The sequence below is a fragment of the Meleagris gallopavo genome, chromosome 4 (genome assembly GCF_905368555.1).
Source record: "Meleagris gallopavo chromosome 4, MGAL_WU_HG_1.1, whole genome shotgun sequence".
In the NCBI taxonomy this organism is placed as follows: Eukaryota; Metazoa; Chordata; class Aves; order Galliformes; family Phasianidae; genus Meleagris; species Meleagris gallopavo.
In genome coordinates this window covers 16280002-16302674 of record NC_139407.1, presented here as the reverse complement: position 1 = coordinate 16302674, position 22673 = coordinate 16280002, and the positions used below count along the sequence as shown (strand labels likewise).

At 34.6% G+C, this 22673-nt stretch overlaps 1 long non-coding RNA gene across 2 annotated transcripts in view; it reads right to left on the bottom strand.

The window, feature by feature from the left end:
* Positions 1–21624, bottom strand: part of LOC146544422 (uncharacterized) — a 32420-nt gene extending 10796 nt beyond the window's left edge. The window contains exons 1-5 of one of the 2 annotated variants that reach the window (XR_014882773.1): positions 18463–21624; positions 17763–17891; positions 13012–13107; positions 12193–12245; positions 2017–2164 (exon numbers count right to left, since the gene is read on the bottom strand). This is a non-coding gene — a long non-coding RNA (uncharacterized LOC146544422). Of the gene's footprint in view, positions 1–2016; positions 2165–12192; positions 12246–13011; positions 13108–17762; positions 17892–18462 lie in introns of those variants that run through there. The other variant, XR_014882774.1, reaches the window with a different exon arrangement.
* Positions 21625–22673: the final 1049 nt, after the last annotated feature.

Sequence of the window (22673 nt, the reverse complement as noted above, 5' to 3'; positions counted from 1 at the left end):
TTTTTTTTTTTTTTTTTTAAAGAGGTGTTAAAGAGGTGATAAAGAGGGGTCTGTATTTACCTTGATAACAAATATCTAAATGTCAAAGGAAAAAGATTAATCTTGCATATATAGCACATCATATTGTATTTTTTTTATTATCCAAATAACACAAAGAACAGGAAATTCAATAATTAAAAGCAAAATAGCTTGAAATTAGAACATATGGACATGCCAATGCACAGTCCAAGTTTTATGGAAGATTTTATTTCTAAAATGTAGGCCAACGATGTTTGGGAAATCTGAGGTATTTCAGAAAGGCTCATTGCTGTGAACTCTGACATCTATCACACATCACAAATACTGTATTCATCTTCATTTTCTTTCCTTTACAACACTACTCCAAATGTCTTTAACAAAATGGCTTCTTCTCCTTCACCCTCCTATGAAATGAGTTCTCTGACCTTTACAAGCCTACAAGAGAGATATTGTAGAGAGGAAAAAAACGTGAATAGAAATAAATTTTCCTACTGTATTAAAATTCTTCTACTGGACATCAAAAATGGAGTACCAGTGTGCATCAAGAATAATTATTTCTCCCACTAGCTGTATTATTCACATTATTGCAGAATGGGTAAGTGCCTGTTTGCTTTTGTTACAAACAGACAGTATTGAGTTTTACAGTTTTGCTGTTGACATTAAAAATGAGAAGGAAACAGTATTTTGCAGAAGTGTCAAGATGAAACAACAATATGCTCAAAACACCAAAGAGAACTGTAATCAACCCTACTTTCTGTGCAACGTCATAGTTACCTCTTACCAAGCAACCAGTGTCCCACAAGAGCATGTGTTATCAGAATCCTATAATGGCCCTCAGTGATCAGAGTGAGATCTTAGTTGGATTTCTCCCAGTTCTACTCTGAATGCAGAAAGGCTGTTCGGGCATCTCAGACTTCTCAAGCAGATTTCAAGTCTGACAGTATTAGCAGTATTCAAGGTGGGTTATTTTTGTTTGTTTGTTTGTTTGTTTGTTTTTTCCCCTTTACTTTTAAAGAATTCTTTTGGCTCTATGAATATTTTATTTGTCTGAAAACCTTTGCTAGAAAGCTATATTTAACCTCATTGTTTACCCTCAGATTAGTCATAAAGTATTTTACTTTTTTTTTTTTTAATGGTTTTAAGTTATTATCCACTCAATATCCAAGCAAAAAAGAATCCATTCCTTTATTTGTTTATTTTTGAGAAGCCAGTTTGTTTCACTCTCTGAGCATTCAAATGGGGTAGTCTCCTTCAAATCTGACTTTTTATTGAAGGTAAACTAGAAATATAAAACATTTTAGCGTTTTGCCATTTAAAGCCACTGTCAAGACATCACAGACATAAACAGTATTTTCTTCTGAAACATAAGGATTAATGTTTTAGAGAGTGATCTGCAGAGCATGGGGTTTTAAACTGGCACCTACTTTGATCTGAAGGAAAATTATGGAGGCATTGTAGTCTCATTGTAGAAGAAATGAAGTCGTTGACCTTTTATATGGTGTTGAATACGATATTTACTGTGAAATAATAATGATGGCACTGATAACAACAGTCACTGATTTAAACTATGCAGAATAATGAGTAAAAACGTCCTTAAACCTGATTTCTATGTAAAAATGAACTGATGATCCTCATAGAACGCCTTTAGAATACAATCAATGATTTTTTTCTTTAGATTCACTTTCCTCACAAAAAATAACAAGAAGACAAGAAGTGGAAAGAAAACCTAAACATACTATGAAGTAAGGACCTAAGGATTCAATACTCAAATCAACTTGTAGAATGAAAAATTTCAACAGCAAAATTAATTGAACTGAACTTTAACTTATTTTGAACTATGATATATTTGAATTGTTTTGACTCCCCCTCGATGAACACTGATAAAAACAATTCAAAGCAACCACTTCACTGTAAAATGGGAGACAAACCAGAATCAGGCCTTTGTAACCACAGTCCGGACAAAAAATATTACGTGTATTAGACACCACACACCTTTTTTCCAGGAGAAATTGGTGATACATGGAAAACTGGGATTTACGAATAACTCAGTACACAGTGAGTAGTAGCGTTGAGTAAGCAGAGAGATAGACAACAAAAGCCAAACGCTGACAGGTCTTTTCAGTCTCTTTCTTGTTATCTGATGAGTCTATCAATAGGAAATGGGAAAAAATCCAATGAGTTTCCCAGCCTTAGAATAGTGTTGGATGTCAGTCTCCTTAAAAAATTGCTAGGCTTTAAGATTCGATACGCAAAAGTCAACAAAAGAATTTCACTCCTACAGTTGTTTAAGATAATAAGTAGCTTAAATTCTTAATTTGTTCTTTTATGACTAAAACAACTACTTATTTTCTTTCAAAGGGAGGAAAATGTAAGTGATATGACAAGGGGGAATGGTGTTAAAATAAGATGGGGAGGTTTAGGTTAGATACTGGGACAAAGTTTTTCACTCAGAGAGTGGTGACACACTGAAACAGGTTGTGAAGGAGGTTGTGGATGACCCATCCCTGAAGGCATTCAAGGGCAGACTGGATGTGACTCAGGGCAGCCCAGTCTAGTGGTTGGCAACCCTGCACATGACAAGGGGGTTGAAACTAGATGACCATTCTGGTCCGTTTCAACCCAGGCCATTCTATGATTCTATGAAATCCTTCTTGCTAAGCCCCCCTGCAAAATTAGACTTCCATGCAGAGTTAACAGCAATGATATCAAAAGTTATAGTCCTCCATTCCTATTCATGAATGTAAACAGAGTTTTTGTGTTGTTCTTCTTTTGGTTTTGTTTGGTTTTATATTTTATATTTTAATAGATGAAGCTTGCCACCTCAGTAAAGATTTAAAACAACTCTAAAATATCTGGTAACAATGCTACTTGGGCTTTCCTTTAGAACCAGAATTAACCACTACAATTGTTGTATGGTAAAACGTAAATGTGACATTCTCAGTACATCAATAATCCATAGGATTTATGGCCAAGTTCCCAGGTGGACATAATATATCACATAGGCAAGAAATGGACCTTTTTGAGATACAGCGTTTAGAAATCTGGCACAATAGTATTCAGGACAACTTACTGGAATCCCAGTGTCATTTTTATGTTGTTAAAAAGCCATGTGAAAATATTTAGTAAAGATTACATACTAGCAGGAGCAAGCTTATCTAAAAGCTTGTGTTTTCCTACTCTCTTGTTTGTTCAGACTTTCAAAAACTGAATACCATACTGTTCACTCACAGTGCTCATTAATTATTTCCTTGGTATTCATTAGCATGCTGTTTTTCTTTGGTGGTAGATTCACAAATAGACACTTTTTTTTTTCCCCCTATATTATCTTTCCTGTAAGACTGAGAGAATAAAATTAATTACAGAAAGAATGCAGTAGTTTAATGTATGAAAACAGATGGTTATTTAAAATTACTTAGTTTTAATGTTTAATATTAAGAAACATGCTTATTAACCATAAATGTGATGGTAACTAGGCATAATTTATTCATGTATCTCTCTGAACCATTGATGACAATTTATTTGTGAACGCTATCTTCCTTTGCATCTTAATATATTTACATATTATGAAACAAACAACAAAAAAATTAAAACTACATCTATTTATATAAATACTTTTATTCAGAACAAAACAACAACATTTCTGTATTAGTTTGAGAAATATTCTGCAGGTAACTTAACTTTGCAAAATGGTAGAAGAGCTTCTAACTTAAAAAAAAAAAAAAAAAAAAAAAAGGAAAACAAGACAAAACGCCTTATTTTTGGCCACATACAAGGGAGTTCAATCTACATTTTTATACCTATAGGAATATGGAACCAGTCTGAAAATTGCTTTAGTTAAAAAAAGTTACATTCATTTTAAAATAATAAAGACAACCAAACTGCAAACACATTAGTAGTTCAAATAACCACATTCAGTGCTGTGTAGAGCGCTGAATAGTATCTCTTTTCTGAAAATATCTGTACTCAATATTCAATATATAGTATTGAAATGTGTATGCCAACAGTTTCAATTGAAATGAATTTCTGTAAAATCTTTTCGACAATTAGACACCCCAGGTGTAAGAAATGGAATGGCAGTTGGACACATTATTCCAGTTTATATGTTTTTGATAGATATAATAAACCAAAACTAAGCTTACTATTCCCTCAGGTGTGTGGATAAGCAGTATTAGAAAATTTACATATTCAAAAACTCTAGAAGATTCTGTAGGAAATAAACATTGAAAACAGCTGTTCTTCTCTAGTTCTGTTTTGACATGGCAGTATTTTTTTTCTGAAAGCATATTTGTAACAAGCTGCTTTATATCACAATGATATTTTATTTTTTCTCATTTATTGGCCTTCGAGGTTTTTGGTGACATTACACTTTACAGAAGGCATTTTTGTTAAGGTCAATTTTCTCCTGAGTTCTTGAATTTATTTCACATTTCCAAAAGATTCTTGGCTGCTAACAAAAGAATGGAAGTGAGTTCTTCTGCCAAACCAAATAGTTTTATACAACCTAGCTTTTACTATGAGGTAACCAAGGGCAAAACCACAGAAACCTTTTCTCCTCAAAGGAACTGAAGTTCAACAACACTCTGTACCGCTAGAGCTGTGTTACTAGTGTAACAAGGTCTTCACTGTATGACTCAAACAGGGTTCCAGAGCGCACAAAGGAGTCAAGGAGTCCAAGAATGACTCAAGCTTAAAGTGTCAGTGGAGTCTCACAGATAGATATAATGGCAATGGTGAAGGAACAAAACAGCTAAAATTGTTAGGGTGTCATGAATGATGTCTAATATAAAGAACATTAAGATTCTGATCATTATAGTATAATCTTCTGCTTTGCCATATTCAACAAACACTAGAGTCTTTTACTTAAAAATATTACTAACATAGTACCTGCAGATTTTCTGTTCTTAACTAAGCTTTACTACTTCTTGGCATCTGATTAAAAGGAATTCAAAATGTAATGAAATGAGATGAAGTAGGAAGCCTCCAAAATCCGTGTTTTCATACCACACTGTAAGGTAGGAACAAACCTACCCAGAGCACCCATCACGCTAAACGAGAGGAAAAGCTGCAATGGTTGCAGCCCTGTGCAACCACCAGATGGCACCCAGAGCGACAGTCTGCAATGCTCAACACCAGGGCAGCGGGGTTTAATTACCATCCTTAATTACCATCTCTCTTTAGTTCCAGCTGTTACACCCTTTGACAGGAATACAATCTTAAGATGCCTCTCAGAGCACTAAGGATAAAGGGAAGGAGAAAAAATAAACAATTGCAAGTAGATGAAATGCATGAAGAGAAAGCGCTGAGCAATAAGAGGGACTATAGTCAACCTTTCATCTCAGTCATACTTTCTATAGTAGCACTATTACTGGAAAGAAAAAAAAAAAAAAGAAAAAAGGAAAAAGAAAAAAAAAGAAAAAAGAAAAAAAGGAAAAAGGAAAAAGGAAAAAGGAAAGAAATATAATCCTGATCCTTTAGCTTTATTATCTCTTGTCACAGCACTGGATAAATTATGCCTTTGGGAGTCTCAGTTGAGTGATAAAACTGTTTATTAGGAATTTAACAATTACCAAAATGAGAGGGGAAAGAATGGAATATCACAACCCTCATCATAATCCCCAAAGATAATTATTTCAGATAGATAAAGATAATAAAATACGGATGCTTTTAGTTTGAGAATGTGACACAATGTTCCAGCACATGCATTGCCTTTACACAGAAAGCAAAATGAAAATCACTTTTTTTGTTTTTTTTTCGAATGGCTTTTAACTATTAATATACATTGCCTCTGCATCAAGAGGCAGTTTGTGTTCCCTTACTTGTTTGCAAATTATCAGCCACACAAAGAACACTGCGAAAATGAAAACTACAACCAAGGGAAAGTAAAGAAATTCAGGTTTAGTTGCTGAGCTTGACCATCTGATAAGTTTCAAGGAAGAAACCCAGGTATGGCAACTTATTTTACTCACCTCACATAAACTCTTCCTGTGTCATACTCTATAACATTTTGATACAGCTTTAATTTCTTCTCTGCAAGCATCAGTAAACCTGGCTAAGAAGCCTGACAAGGATTACTCCTGAATATTCTAATTACAGTGGCCTTTGTATCATCTCTTGTATTATCATTCCTCTTGCACACTGATGCAAGACAGCTGGGAGAGACTAATCCCTGTTTGCTGAAACCGTTCCTCACAGGATGCTTACAAATGATCTGAATTCAAGAAAAGATACAGGTGGCTTAAAAACACACAACTTTGGGACTGATTTTCTGCCAAGCAGAAAACTCGGACAGAAATAAATCTCCTGGGACACTTTCTTCATTTTACATTACATAAGTTGTTACAGTTAGGAATACAGTCATGCTTTTCAATGCCAGCTGCTGCAATGGAGTTAGCATCCACTACTAATGAATCCATTACTAATGAAAAATACAATCAAATTAAATTAATAAATAAACAAAAATAAAGCCTAAGTAAGGAGACAAATTCTTCAGAACAATTATTTAAACAAAATCCATTATCCTCTCAAAGTCTGTAATACTCAAGCCAAATGAACCAAGTCAAAATAATTTGTCAGAAAGATGCTTGTTCAGTATCTGAGATGTTTACTTTTTCTTGATTATGACAATGATGCAAGTTCCCCGTTCCTGGAAATGTTAAAGGCCAGGCTGGCTGGGGCTATGAGCAATCCTCATGGGACTCAGATGTATCTCTGACCAGGGCATGGGGGTTGGAACTGGATGATCTTTAAGGTCCCTTCCAATGCAAGCCATTCCATACTTCTATGACAACCCAGACAGATAGTTGTATGACATGTTCTTAAAATCTCCTATTTAAAACAAACACTTGCTCTACAGATTAAAATTGATTTTCCTTCTCCTGTGTATAGATATGGCAAAATCTCCTGATGATAAAATTTTTGACGTGCTTTAAGATCTGTTTCCCTATCAACACTTTCTCAGAGCAATAAAGGAAACCCAGTACTTCAAGTTTTCTAAATCTAAGTAAATTGTTCTTGAAACCTGTTGCTCTTTTTTAAACACTACGTGATATTTAAAGAGGGATATATGAGAGCAGTCACAGTGCTTCCACATGCAATTAACCTTCTATTATGTTCAGTGCACAAGGGAACAGAAACAGTGCAAGATCAGGAGCAATAGAATGCTTTTACTTTCCTCGATCAGGAGTAATCCAATTTGTGCAAAGAAGATGGGGCATTTACAAAAAGTTTGGCAGTTTTACAAAGATGGGATCCATATGCTTCAAAATGAGCAGAAGACTATATGCATGACAGTAACTTCTTTGTGTGCTGCTGAAGATCTCTGGTATGTACACAGTGTGGAGAAGAGGCACAATATTACATTTACTTGTTTAGCTTCATGTCATGGGATTGAATGTTATGAATGATTTTACACAATTGATTTTCATTTAAACAAACAAACAAAAAAAACCCTGAGCTACTTGAGGAGTTTGGGAAGAGAATTAAATGAGTGGACCCTTTTCTGTTCAAGGTGTTGGGATACCTAGAAAATTATCCAATTTTTCACAAAACTCAAGCTTTTCATCAATCTTGACTAAAACAACTAATATCTTCTCAATTTCAGATATTTTTAAATTACGATGGAGAGGATCTTAACTCAGCAAAATGATGCTGGATTGATTGTAGGTGCTAGAAATACGTTTCTAACACAGAAATGTGGTAACTATACTAAATGGTATGGACACCGAACAGTAAATATAAACTCAATGTGGGTTTTGGTAATAGATATTAAACTTGTCTGATCATTCACCTTGATAGGAGGTATCAGGTAAATGTCTAGGAAAATCAATTAAACAAGACAAAGAAGACTCAAATAAGCACCATTAAACAAGGCACCAAAACTAGAAGATGATCTTACAGCTAATTTATTAGAGAGTCGTTTTTTAGATTTCTCTCAAGACTACCATTATTTCAAATAATTACTTTGTGCAAAAGATGGGTTGTAACTCTCTCCCACCAACGTATTAATGCCAATACGGTGACTAGCAATTATGGCATAGGTATTCAAGTGAGTGTCATTTTAATATTATGTTCTTCCTCTTCCTTCTTTTCTGAAATATTTTGCACTTTATTATAGGGATTGTAATTCTTTGCATACAGAGTACCAGTTGGAAGCTTGCTTGCATATACTTCAGCAAATACTTTTGAAATATTAAACATTTAATTACAGGCAGATGTTCAAAATCAGCATGTGTATCTACTTGGGTGGGTAATTTAAAAAGTTCTCCAGCTGGACAGCTGCAAGGATTTTGTTATCAGCAGAGAGATCACAGATATATTCATCTGGAAGTGCTCTGTATGTAGGGGTGCCTTGATGTAGGATAACCGGTCAATATACATAAAAATTTAGCCTAGTTATTTTCCTGTAAGTAGGAATAAGTAGCTATGTGATTAGACTAGCCAGGTGTAGGACAGGTTTTTTTCACAGTTTATAAAATATCTATGTATCCATTCATTTTCACTGTCAAATTGTATGTCTTTTATCTCAGCGCTCTTCCCAGAAGGAGGCTTAATCTTGAAAAGTAACAGCAAAATGTCAGCTCACACTAAAGTACATAGGCACCATTCACTGTATGCGGATTTTGAAAAAGCAATAGCTTAAAATTTTGCCTTTTAATAAACTACTACTGTCCAAGAAGCAGTATTAAACTAACAGAATTCTAATTGAAAGAGACATTACTTTAAAAGAAATTTCTCAGACTAACATCAGTATATTGTTTGCCTTAAGAAAAAGAATTTGGCATGAATCAAAAGTCAAAAGTATTGCAGAATTATTCTGTGTTAAAACTACATGGATATCCTTTTTGCTGTTTTACTTCTCAGTTGATTAATTTTCCTTCTCCTGGTCATACACTGCTGAATGCTATCACTAATCTCAGAAAAATTAAATCTCTAGGTTCTTTCCCCTGCAAAGAAATTTCAGGAGAATAATTTTCTTAAAAGAAGAGCTGCTACAAGTGTTTTTTATAGCGCATTTCTTATCCAAGCAGCAAATATACCCAAAGGAATAGAGAGCTTATCTAAAAGTATTTTGCAGCATTTTATGATGTATGGCAAGGTTTCTGTGTACCAGAAGGAAAAAAGGATTTTACAAGAGAAAAAAAAAAAAAAAGAATTGGATGAGTTTTTCAGAATAGATCTGATTTTTCTTAAGAATTATTTAGCATTAGTGGCATCAATTTCCAGGATCAAAATACTTCCTATCTCCACAGGGAAATCCTAGCAGAAGCAACAGCAGTTCTGTTGCCCACAGTTCCTGTTTCAGATCCAGGTTCTAGTCTTATTGTCTTCTTACTACCTCTCACTGCCTACTTGTTGGTATGTGAGAGGTAGTTGTTCAGTATGAACAGCAACATAAAAATAAAATAACAGTACGAATAAAAATAAATGATGAAGAAAATTTGAAATGGCACCTTAAAAGTTGGAAACTAATCTAAATAATGACATAGAACTTATGCACAAAGTAACAAATCGAAGATGCATATAAATTGATGGATGAATTAAAATGTCAAAATTAGAAGAGAAGGGAGGAAGATAACGTCTTTTTCATAATATATCAACATTTGCTCATGATCCAAGCCCATTTTAGCACAAACTTATTATTTATTTGACTTAAATAACAAAGCTTCTGGTTAGAGAGGATGTAGGACAAATGTCTGATCTGTCTTAGATGGAACAACTGGATGTTACTATCATAAAACTGCAACACTACTCTGAAGCTGAAACAGAACCTTATGTCCATTACTTAATAAATTTCTAAAAGATAAGTTCAATAAAAATATATCCAATTTCGCACTGCAGAATCTCACAGGGCCACACAAGCTGTCTATATTTTATTGAATTCTGCCTGAAGCACAGATTTGTAAATGAGAAATTATCTGTTTCTGAAACCCAAAAAAAATCTTTTTGTTCTCCGAAGTTGATTGTATTTCCTCTCCAAGTCCCTCACCTCACTCATATTTTTCTCTTGATCTACACAGACTAGAATAGCAGAAGAATTTTTCAGCTGTTTGTAATAGTTATCTGCATATCTCAAAAATGCAGACAGTTTTTAAAAAATGAACAATGCCATGGGATATTGTTACTGGAAGACCACTCTTCATATGTTTTTGTTTGTTTGTTTGTTTGTTTTGTTGTTGTTTTTTAAAATATTTTTTATGATTTTAAGTAGTTGAGATTATTGTGTACAGCACTTATGCTGTTAGTTAAGCATGAGTACAAAGATTGTTGCTGAGATACAACTGTCCTTAAAAAGGCATCTAGGAAATGCTTTCTGCTGATTTTGCTTCCAATCCTAATATTTCTTTGTGATACTTACATGGGTTACATATGTGCATACATATACACATTAGAAAGCAGACAATGTTCCTCTGCATTCTGAATGAAAGGATATTAAAATTATTTGTTCCGTCTCAAGTAAATCACCATTTTTGAATAACATTCACAGAGAAGAGCTACAGTAAATCTGTAAAAAATACCTGTCAGAAGTTACCATCTCCTAGCTATTAATATCAGATTTCACCTTTCAAGAAAAGTGGGGAGGAAAAAATAAATAATCTAATGAAATTTCCATGTATTTTTCCACAAGAACCAAAAGTCCAGAGTTTCTAAAGCAGCATAGATTCTGTTTTTTCTCAAGCCACATTACTGCAGCCAGACTGCTAAGCGTACTCTGTAATATCGCCCAGCTCAGGGCTGTATAATTTAAAGAATCAAACCAGCAGACTGGTGCCTCCCTGTGGAAAGCTTACTGTATTTTCCCAGACAGATTTCAGACAGACTCAGCCATCAAAGGCAGTGCTGCTGACTGATGTCTAAGTCAAAGACAAACAAACAAACAAATCTAAAGATAACTTTAATGGAGCAAATATAAGCAGATCAAAGGCATAGAGGAAAGGAAGTATGTGCAACAGTAGCACACATTTGGAGTAAAGCTGACAAACAAGAGAATCAAAGAGAGGAAGAAGACATGATTTCTTACTTCCAAAATTTAGACATAAGCATGGGACCTAAAAAAAGATATCGAGATATAAATCTGGATCATTTCTCCATCGCCACAGTGAGTGCGCTTGCAGTAAAACAAGCAATGACACCATTGTAAACCCTGATGGCATTCAGGCTCACTGTGGGGAAAAAGCTACAATCCTAACAGCCTGCTGAAACCTCAGCCACTATCAAATAAATATTCCAATAGGGTGTCCTGCTGAGAAGTCCTTCTCTCCAGTTTTCCGCAAACATCAGCCATTGTAGTAGAGTTATAACACTGCTGAATTCTTTCCTAACCAAGAGATATGAAGGGTATGAACATGCTCAAAGCCTCATTTAGGTTTTGCCAAAATTCAGGGGATGAATTCTCCTTGTTCAGGAGGTTCACAGCAGAGGTGAACTGACTTCTACTTCAGATGATTCCTGCCCCTGTTGATGAGAGCTCAGCTGCTCTGGTTAAGGTCATCTGGAGAATGTCCTAAGTTGAAAACCAGATTCTACCAAACAAAATCCTTTATCCATCTCCAGACTAATACCAATGGAGAGCAAACATCAGTGTTCTCATTAGTCTTCTTATTATTTATAACAGAAAGCCTCAGTCTCTTAAACTCACATAAACTGCACTCTGCCTAGGTTTGTAGCATGAATTTTTCTTATCTTACTAGCAGATGACTGTTTAGGTTTTTTAAGTAACATACGCAATTAAGTAACAATAAAACCCATTTGCTAGTATAGTTATTCCAACAGGCAATAGGAAATAGCTACTTGCAGACTTCGTGCATTTTTGTAGTGAGAATGGTTTTTAAGAAGTCCTAGCACAATATTAGCTTTTCATAGTCAGTGAATTGTATCACTGTCACTGCGTTTTATAGAAGATCTTCTGTAAAGGTAACTACCACTGCTAGCTTGAGTAACTCTTCCACAATTTAATGAATTGAAAACCTCCCACATTATTTCACAGCTACCACCTTTCCAAAACATTTTACAATGAAAGAACTGCAGCTTGCCTTCCTGTGAATGTCAGATAAAGATTCTTCCCTGGACTTACCAATAGGAGAAATCCACCACAGTACAGCTTCAAACTACCCATTAACACCAAATAGAAAAGGTGGAAGTACTAATTCTGAAAATGTTAATTCCCGCTCTTCTTACCTCAGAAAGAGCCCTTCTGCAGGACAGATGATTTCTTTGATAACTTAGAGACACTAAAAAGACACAAATCCTGTGGTAAGTATTGGCCAGTTCTGTAATCCACACATCCTATCAGCTGAAGACTAGGAAAATCAGAAAAACGTGCAGAGTAAACCTTGTACCAAGACAGGGAAGTATCTCGTGAATTCCTTTCCTCTTGTTCCTTCAGAATATTTTGAAATAAGAATCTTTTTGAATGGGTTTGCTTGAAACGTCTAGGTATTGCAATGATTCTTCAATAAAATCCAATTTCCCTGAGACAGTAGCCAGTAGTAAGCAAATTTTCAAGACTTTTTTTGATGCTTTAAATATAAACTAAAATGCTGTGTTGGGTAGGGAGAAGGGCCAAAAATCAGAAAATGTTTTTTGTGGAAAGCCACAAAACATAGAGTGAAAAAGGGAGTCAGTCTTGAGCAGAGAAGATGGATTTTACACATTTTCAGGAGCAGCACATGGAAGGAAATTCAAGACAATCCTTAAAAGAGTGTTGATTTCAAATTAATCAGTACAGCTACTAAGAAGTAAATCATGATGGTGTCAGTGAGAACTGACAGTGAGAATTGCTAGTTACCAGGGAAGTAGTCTGAAAACAGTACTAGGTATCATTTTCATTTTGTATTTTGCACAGTTACTATTTTCTATTCAGACTTCAGTGATCATTATTCTCCCTGCAGCACCAACAGATATTCAAACATTTAAAAAAGTATGTAGGTCCAATTCTCATTATGTGTAAATAAATAAATAAATAAATAAATGCACTCATATATATCTACTGCTTACCTACTTTGTCCTTGTTTTCATGAACTTTTAAGGTTCAACTGTTCAAACTTTCTTTACGATTTGAGATCCAAAACTTTATGTAATGAGTTTCTTCTCCTGTAAGAAAAAGTCAAGGTGAAATGGCTGAGGCACTAGAACAAAACAAAATATCTATCATGAAATTGATACCAACTCTAAGGAAAAAGAACACTCTTTCTGGTGGGTTTTTCATTTGTCTGTTTGGTCATTTTTTCTTTTAGACTCATGATTTCCATAGATCCGAAAGGTACTGCTAACACCACACAATACCTTGATCAAGTGCAATGCCATATGAATGGAATTAATAGGAAAAGTTTGCATGACCTCAGGAGCTGCCAATTAGTCTTACTAAATGGATGGTAATAATTGCATAAATAGATAATTCTAGCTCTGTTCCCTCAATTCAGTCCTTTGTTTCACACTGGTCTCAAAGCATTCATCAGCTTTGCCTTTCACAGTCATACGAATACATAACACCAACAAGTACAGTAGTTCAGAAATGCTATTACTATATAGTAAAAATTAATTACAATTGCTTTGGTAACTGCAACTTTAATTAAACACTACATGGTATGATAATGGTAAGTAATCTTGATAAGTGTTTGATGTTGAATATTTAACACTAAATTTCCTTCTCTTGTTATATTGTCTAAAGTATTTCCATGGCTGTTTTCTCAATTATATTGTTCAAATTCAATGGTATAAAGAAACAGACTGAAGTTCGGCTAATTGTTTTGCAACTATTAATGTATCCATAAGGAATGAGTACTGTTTTTATAAGTCATGTATTTTTCAAATTTCACATAATGAAGTTGTTGTGAATGCTAAACTGTTGATTATGAATGAATCTTTCCAGAATAAGCATATATATGCATATATTCTGAACTTACATAAACATAAAAATTTAAGACTAAAAAAAATTTATATGTGAAGTTGATATTTGCAAGTGTGTTATAAACCCGTACTTTCATTCATTCTATCAGATTGATTTTTTTGAACATATCGGCACCTGAGCAGATTTGTTGAAAGCCTGACTCCAGCTGTGAATGATAAGTGCTTGAAACTCTGGTTCATCTGAGCCACATTTGCTTGCACTGAGCACTGTGTCTGAACGTTACAGGAAGCAACACTACTAACTGTTGCCAGAAACTTTCTACTGTAAGAATTTCATATCAGTAAATTAGAATCAGAACACAAAGGAACATACATAGACAGCATATAAATGTTTTCCTTCTAAATAAACTTTGGATACATAGTTTGGATTCCCTGTGGCCTGAATTAGCCTGGAAGAAAACAGCAGACAAGATTACACTGCTCAGACTGAAATTTTCTCTGTTGCCTTTCTATCTTGGGCTGATTTCTTTTGCCTTCAAGATTCATTTAAAATAGTTCAGTCTAGTTATAGGGAACGAAAATACAGTGCTCAAAGTTATGCTGGAAAGCTTTCATGCATTGAAGTGAGCACCTGAAATGAGAATGTGAAATGTCTGGGTGTCAAGAATGTACTTTTTGAAAACCCTATGAAAATCCAAGGAAAATACATGACAGACCAATAAGACTCTCCATTCCTCCATTCAGTCTGTGTTCAATGTGGAGACCAAGGCAGGATGATGTATCTACACGGGAGGAGAAGAACATCCTAATTCTGACTTTCCCAAACCTCCCAGTATATAATTTGATGTACAAGTTGGGTTTTTTGAGTTAGCCAGTTCATGGTCATTTTATTTCATTGAAATTGTTTAATTACCTGCATCTGCTTCCTGGTAGACTGTAGTAGGTTAAATTACTGGGTTCATAAGCTGTGTAGCTAAAAGTCATATATCATCAAAGACTATAAACTCATATTCATTGCTTCTAAAGCAAAGGGATAGATGACTAACATGAATTGATCTGGGGACAGTATAAAATATTTTTTCTGCTTTTTACACTTCCTAACTTTGGGATGCATTTGGCCCTAGAGGAATTTTGACAGACAGAGTAATCAACATGATGACCATTGATGAAAAATTTCTGTTAATTGGTGATAGTTCAGGTAAAAGGCCTGGACATGAGGTGAATTGCTCACCACACTCCTTTCCGTCTTGCCCTCTCTTCACTATCTGCTCCCAGATGCAGACATTAATACCTCTATGCCTACTCAATAAAATACTGCAGAGAACTGGTATTTTCTCAAAACTAAACCATTTAAATTTATTTATTTATTATACACTGCTTTTTTCAGACAGAGGGGTATTTTATTCAATTTAAATGCCTACAGAACTATGGCCTTAGAATATCTTTTTAGAAAAACAAAAATACCAGTTTAAATGGTACTTAACTGGGCTTCAATTAAGTGTGAAAGTCTGAGCTAATCTATTAATAATGAAGTTTTCAGCTAAAAATTTAAAGAAGCAAAGATCAAATAAAGATGAAAGAGTATGAATCTCATTTTTAGTCTTACATCTTTATTCAGTATAGTATTTTACTTTACTTAGTCATTTTAGGCTTAAAGGAAATAATGACCTCCTACTGTTTTGGAAAATTTGTTCAACTGGACTAAAACTGTCCACTGAGCTATTTCCTGTAAAGGAGATAATATGGAACTGCACTTTCAAATTTTTATTCTAACATGCAGTCATGTTAGATATAATGTCTTATGTATGGAAATGGTTTTTCAGGAGAAACACCCAGTTCTCCGAGTTTACAAGAAATTTATTCATTAATATATGCACAAGAGGATTCACATGTAAATTAAGATTCCTTACAGGACTGTATTCCCAATCCAAAGGTAGACACAAGAATCAAGATAACACTTTATAATTCAAAGTACAAAGGTACTTCCCTTTATGGTTTTCTATTTTTCATATTTGGAGAAAGAATGATTCATAACAAAACACAGAATGACAAGAAGTTGCACAAGGGCATAATTAAAGGACTGTTTTGTAAGAGCAAGAGTTGACCAAAATTATTTAGAGAAATTTCTTCCCAGTTTTTTCTTCCAGTGAAAGTGGTGCAAGTTAGATACACAGTAATAGAAATGATGTTTGGTTTGTTGTTCATCTTCCTCTCCAGAGAATAATATCCTTGCATTTTTATCTCCCTTTTTTAATCCCCTTTTATGCCCACTAGAAAGAAGGAAAATGGAAGACCAAAAGAACTGGAAAAGAAATACACAATTCCTACATTTTGAAATAGGTTTAGTACAAAAATGAATCAGATCCAATAAAACAAAAAGATTGAAAAGAGTTGATCTATTTGAACTTTTGTGGGGTACAAATGATAACTCTGTGGTTTTTTTTGTTTGTTTGTTTGTTTTTCATGTATAATTAGATATAAGACTGATAATCAACAATAAGAAATACAATAGATTATGAGGTCCTTCCAGAGATATTTTAGTTGTTTCTTTCTAGAAATGAAAAGACAATGTGAAAGTTCAAAATAGTTTCAACAACAAGTGATAGAAAGTCAAAGAAAACAAGGATTTCTCTTTTGAGATATTGTAGTGATCTAACTTTCACGGGCCAAAGTAGAATTTAACAATACTTGTTTTTTAGAAAAGTATTTAGTTTTCTGGAAAAAAAAAATTAAATTCTTGAATGTGTTTTTGAATGCGTGCTTGTCTCACATATTGAAATCACATAAAAGGACAACTTCTCTTTCAACATCCAGTATCAGAGCCAATAAAGTATTCATATTCTGAATAGCTATGCTCTGTAGGTAGAATCCCACTCTTCAAGGTTATCATCTCACAAAAGAACTTCCCAATCTAATTATAACTTCTCCTTCTGGATGGTTTGGAGATGATAAATTCAAAACTTATCATCTTATGTACTGTGACTAAAAGCTGCAGCAAATCATGCATATGCTCATATGAAAGCATTACTGACTAAGGCATCTACATTCAACTTGCTTTTCAGTAATCAGGAACAGCCTAAGTGAAAAGAGAGAAGTAAAAGCAGAAACATAATCACATGACATAACTACAAACACGATACTGATTTCAGTCACTGTGTACTGCACAGGCCAAATATTTCAGCAACTCAGGCGGAAAGAAATGAGGGGAAAATGCAGTGAAGGAGCTGCTTAATGCATTCTGTCTGACATAAGGAACCAGAACCACTCTTATCAACACTTTGTTTTGTGTTTTTTTTTTTAATTATTTGTTACTTTGATTGTCCAGGTGAGGAAACTTAAGACTTTTCCCCCAGAATAGTAAGAAAACAAAGCAAACACTGTATTTATTTTCTCTTTAAAGCCAAATTGGGGCCTTGCCCTCCTTCAATCCAAAAGGCATATTCCTTTTTTACAGCAGTAAGCCATGGTAACTGTTATATATTTCTACTGATTAGAAGCCACCTCACTGTAAAAATACTTTTAGCAGAATTAAAACCTCCTCCTATATCTTCCTTTGCCCTTGGCTTAGAGCAGAGACTGGGAGGTATTGCAGATGCACACAGTAGCCTCATAATTATGTCCCTGTTAAATGGAATTCTAAAGAGAGTTCATCAGGGATGTTTAGAAATTAACTAATCCACATGACAGGTTTGTGAATATGTTTACCATTCAAACATTAATAAAAACATTAAACAGATGATGGTAAATTGCAGCAACTGTTAAATACTATTGTAAACAGAGAATGGAACAAGCAATGGAGAGAGAAGGACTCCACATTTATGGTGGGAAGACAATCTTGTCCTTAGATACTTTCAGCTGAAAAGAAGGGTGTAAAAGTTACTGAATTAGAATTTGCTTACCTTCTCTCAACTCTCCCATGTGAGACTGGAAAAGTAGCAAAAGAAGTATTTTTCAGCAGTTCAGTATTTACACAATATAGCCATTTTCATGTCCTCTTCTCCTCAGAAGTAGTTCAGATGCTCCTGATTCTAAATAAAGGAGCACAGACTAAGGAAACATCTGCTATGACTTCCTGAGTTTCACAAGACTTATCTTTTATTATTCTCCTCCTTTGCACTGTTTTAACTCTTTTCAATATGCAGGTGCTAATATTTGAATGTATTTTATAGTGCTCTGTTCTTGGGACAAAGACAATTGCAACTGCCGAGTATTAGTATTATTACTGCCCTCAAGTAGGCTCCTCCCAGTCATAAATATTTGAATACTGCCATGGTGCTATGTGGGAATGTGAATCATGGATGTACATCGTCCTACCAGCACCTTGAGGTTTTCCCCAGGATGCTTCCATTATACTATTACAAAAAACAACAGTATATACAAAATTGTTTGGCATGGTAAAGACATCTAAGAAACAAGGAAACATAAATAACACCAATTATACTTATTTCCAAATTTATACATGTTTAAACTTCACAAGCTAAAAATATGCATCAAAACAAAATGGCCTCTACTTATATCTTCCTGAATTATTTCCCTGCTGCTCTTTTATAGTTTCTGTATCATATATGTCACTTAAAAAAAAAAAAAAAAGCTAGTTACCCCTTATCACAAAGTGCAGACATATTGTTCATCCTTTGCAGCCCCAGCAGAAGCGTTTGGGATTCTTACCGTTCACAGAAAACATCACTGAATGTCCATATTTTCTTTGGGGAAATGCTGTTTTTTGTTAACATAAAAGAGAAAAACTGACCTTTTCCTTTAAAAACTGAGTGAGAGATTAAGTATTTTATTTTCCTGGTAAATACTCTGCTTTAAGCAGTGCGTTGCATAAGAGGCAATTCTGATACTTCAGGGTGGTAGTGGCAGTTTTTGATGCACAGCTGAGACCAATCAACCACTTGGCCTCAGATACCTTTGCTGTCAGTCCCAGGGCATTGCTTTGCCTCTTGGGCTTTGCTGTTGATGTTGAATCATCTAAGGCTTCTTCTTGAGAGAAAGAAACTGCAAAAGGCACCAGGACATCCATCAAAATCCTGTGGGTGGTCTTAGAAAACAAAGAAAGAAACTGTCAGAACACTGCTCTGGTGATGATGCCATTTGGTGCACGTAAAAAGATGAAAGAGTTGCCCTCTGCTTGAATACATGAACACCAGCAGTGTGGGCAACATGGATAGAGAGGAAAAAAACAGCCCTGTTTCCTCAGAGGAATTCTTCCTGAGATTTGTAGACTTTTTCAGCACAAGGAAAATGGATTTTTTCTCAAGAACTACTCATTAATTTCAAGCTGCTCCGAAGGATATAAGTCTAAAATTTGCAGAAACACTGATAGCTACATCAAAAGAAAATCCATAAGTCATAAGTACAAAGCATAGCAAGACCATATATTTTGTAGCAGGGTTAAAGATCCATTAAACAGCATAGAGGAAGAGAAAAAGAGAGAAGGAGCGATGATAATGAATCTCTTAACTTGTCTATATGAAACAAGCACACATGAACCGTTTTGTGATTTCTTGCTAGAGGAAAATAGAGAAAAGAGTTCAAATATGTCTGTAAGGAGAGTTGTGTGTTAAATTACTTTTTTAAAGTAAAATTTATGAGTAAGCCTTGGAGTAGGAAATGGAAGATAGGATTCTCTTACCCAGCTGTGTATGACTGTGATATCATAATCTCCCTTTTTTCTTTTCATAGTTTTCCTCTTTTAATATTAAAGGAATGGTGGACATAACCTTACATGCAAAATGCCACAATCCATTCAACAGAGAGATGAGGATAGCCCCAGGTAGAGAATGAAGCTGAACCATGTCTCTTACAATCATGGACAAAAACATTAAGCATGGCTATTGTATGAGCAAAGAAAATAGTGAGAGAAATTCCGTCTCTCTTAAATGATCCATAACCTCTGGTAATAACTACTGTGTTAAGATACATGAGGCAGAAAGCAGCAAGGGAAGAAAATAGCAGGTTTCTGGATAGCAACTCTTTAAAGTGTGGACTAGAATACTCAATCCTATCAGAATCAAAGCCTTTCAAGGCATGAACAGAAGTAGTTTTTTCTGTGTGCCTGCAGAAAACTGAGATTAAGAAAAGTGTGACAGTATTAAAAGGGTGACACTGTAGCTATATGAAAATTTTTAGGGCCACAATTTAGGATTTTTTTATTAAAAAAAAAAATCACTGACTTCAATGATTTTGAAGCGTGATGTGCTTTAAACATGCTGACTCTAGCATTCAAATCTTAGTTCAGAGGTCTTCCAAACTTTATGAAGTTAGTATTTGTACGAAATCTGAATCCTAAAGTTTGACACCTCAGCCCTAGATATAATTCTCTGCAAGTCATCATGAAAGTGAGTACATAATTACTACTTTCAAAAGGTGTTTTGAGTTCCTTTACTGACAAACACATACATAAGCATTCATGAGATGGACAGAAGAAAAGAAGCATGTTTAGCTAATTACTGCTTTCAGAATAAGTCCTATGCCACATCTGTGCTGTGCAAGGGACAGCTATTTGAACCTCTACCTTTCTGCTAATTCAGATGGTATATCCAGATAATGGCTGCACAAAATATCCAATCCTGATATGAAGTCCCTCTCCCTGCAACTATTCTGCATTTCAGATCTCGTAGCAGCATAGTTGGTGCTAGACTCAGGAAACTCCAAACAGAACAGATAAATCTTCGATTTCATTTTCAAAAGTGGATTAATAATTGATCATCTTCATCCCTTAAAAAGTACCAGATAAACCAAAATTGTTTGATCAATGAGTAGAAACACACATCACTCAAAACATGGAGAGAAAACAGGCACAACTGGGAGTAAACAAGGCAATTCTTCTTCATTCATACACAGTAATACCAAAAGGCTATGTTCCCTGAGTACTCTGGGGAATTTTTTAAATATTTTTATTATATAGTACTGTCTTGTTCTGGAGAGGGAAGGACTGTGGAGAAAGGTGAAAGTGTCCTGGGAAGAATCAACTTGGTTATTCTTATGTGCATAAGTTACAAGTAGGGAGAATCATGTTCTTTTTGGAGGATGAAGTTTGGGATGCTCAGTCCTGAGATTTACAGACTTCTATAAGATGATGTAGAAGCCTTGAGGTAAGGAACAAGAAGAAAAAATCTTGCTTTAACAAAAAACAAACAAAAAAACCCACCCACAGAATGCAAATTTTAGCTATATGACAAAAAATATTTAAAAAATCCCACTTAGAAGGTGAAATAGAAATATTAAAAAGATACTTCTATTAAATACCAGCTAGGCACCCTGAATAAACAGAAATAGCTTGCCTCTCCTAGGACAAGTTGCTGTGAGAACTGGACCACTATTACTCTGATGTTGAGTGAGATAGTGAAGTCATTAGCACCCTGCATGTAAAAAATTAAGAGAAACTTTGCAAACCAATTATTGTTTTTATTAATATTGCTTTTCAGAAAGATCACTATTCCTTGTGTCCCTATAGAGTTGAACTAGTCTCTTCATTTTCTGATTTATTAATAATATTCAAGTATCTGCCAGAATAAATAGGTTGATCCCTCTCATCTTTTAGATGTATTTTGTATGTTTTTCTAAAGAGTTGTTTCAATGGACAAAGTCTGGAAATAAAACAGCTGTCATTTACATTTTAGAATGTGATTTTGGCAGAGACATTTATTTTCTCAGCATTGCAGCCAAATCTGTCTAAGAACTGATAGACCAAGGTCAAAACACAGTAATCTTTGCAGAGTAAATAATGAATATTTTCAAGTATTTTGACAGTAAAACAACTTTTCCAGCTGAAAGACTATAGAAATGTAATGCATGGAGATACAGTGCATAAATATATATGTGTGTACACACACACACACACACACACGTATGCATTAAGAGCTGGTAAAAAAATGTAGTTTTTACCTGTAATGTCATAGTACATGTGATACTTGCTGACTTGTAGGCTTTATAATATGTTTTCCTTTCTAAAGGAAGTAGGAAAAATGTGCAGCTCTCAGGATATAACTTATTTTTCAAACTTCAGGGAACAGAGTATCTTCTGCTACAGAGGAAAACAATAGTAAGAAATAGAGAGGTAAGTAGATATAAAAGATTCACAGCTTACACCATTGTAAGACATTATTTATGAATTGAAAGGATTGAGGGTTGAGTGCAAAAAGTAATGAAATCTTCAGAACATACAGACAACAAGTAGCTGTACTTTAGGTAAACATAAGAAATAACAACAACTCAATCAATGGGCAGTTCTATCTTTCTCCGCCCATGATTGTATGGGGAATTATATCATTATTAATATTTCTCTTGTCCTCCCAGAAGAATCATAGAAGCTAATGCTGCTTACTAATGAGACCTGCAAAAAGAAATGCATGGGAGGTGAGTTTCTATCCATTCACTCCTGCCTGGGGCTCCTCTTCCATGCAATCTATTAGTATCCTTGCAAACTGTCATATTGGATTGCCAGAGAAGAAAGAGATGATGATGAATAGGATCCAAAAGTGATGTTTCAGGATGTAAAGTTTAAATTCAATTTCCTCTTACTCTCAATTTTTTTTTTTTTAATTTTTTTTTTTTACAACTTGGATACTTAATGTTTTCTACTATAACCAATACTAGACAGATACCAGACGGATAAAAGGAGAAAAAACAACAAAATAATACGCTGGCAGTTCTTCAAATCTAGAAAATGGTGGACAAATGTTGATAGATTAATGTCTAGCCAGCTCTAGTAGAGATAACTATTCTCAAGGTACAACGAGAAAACTTTTTATTACAAGAACTATGCATTTCGAAGGATTAAAAGCAAACTAATATAGATGTTT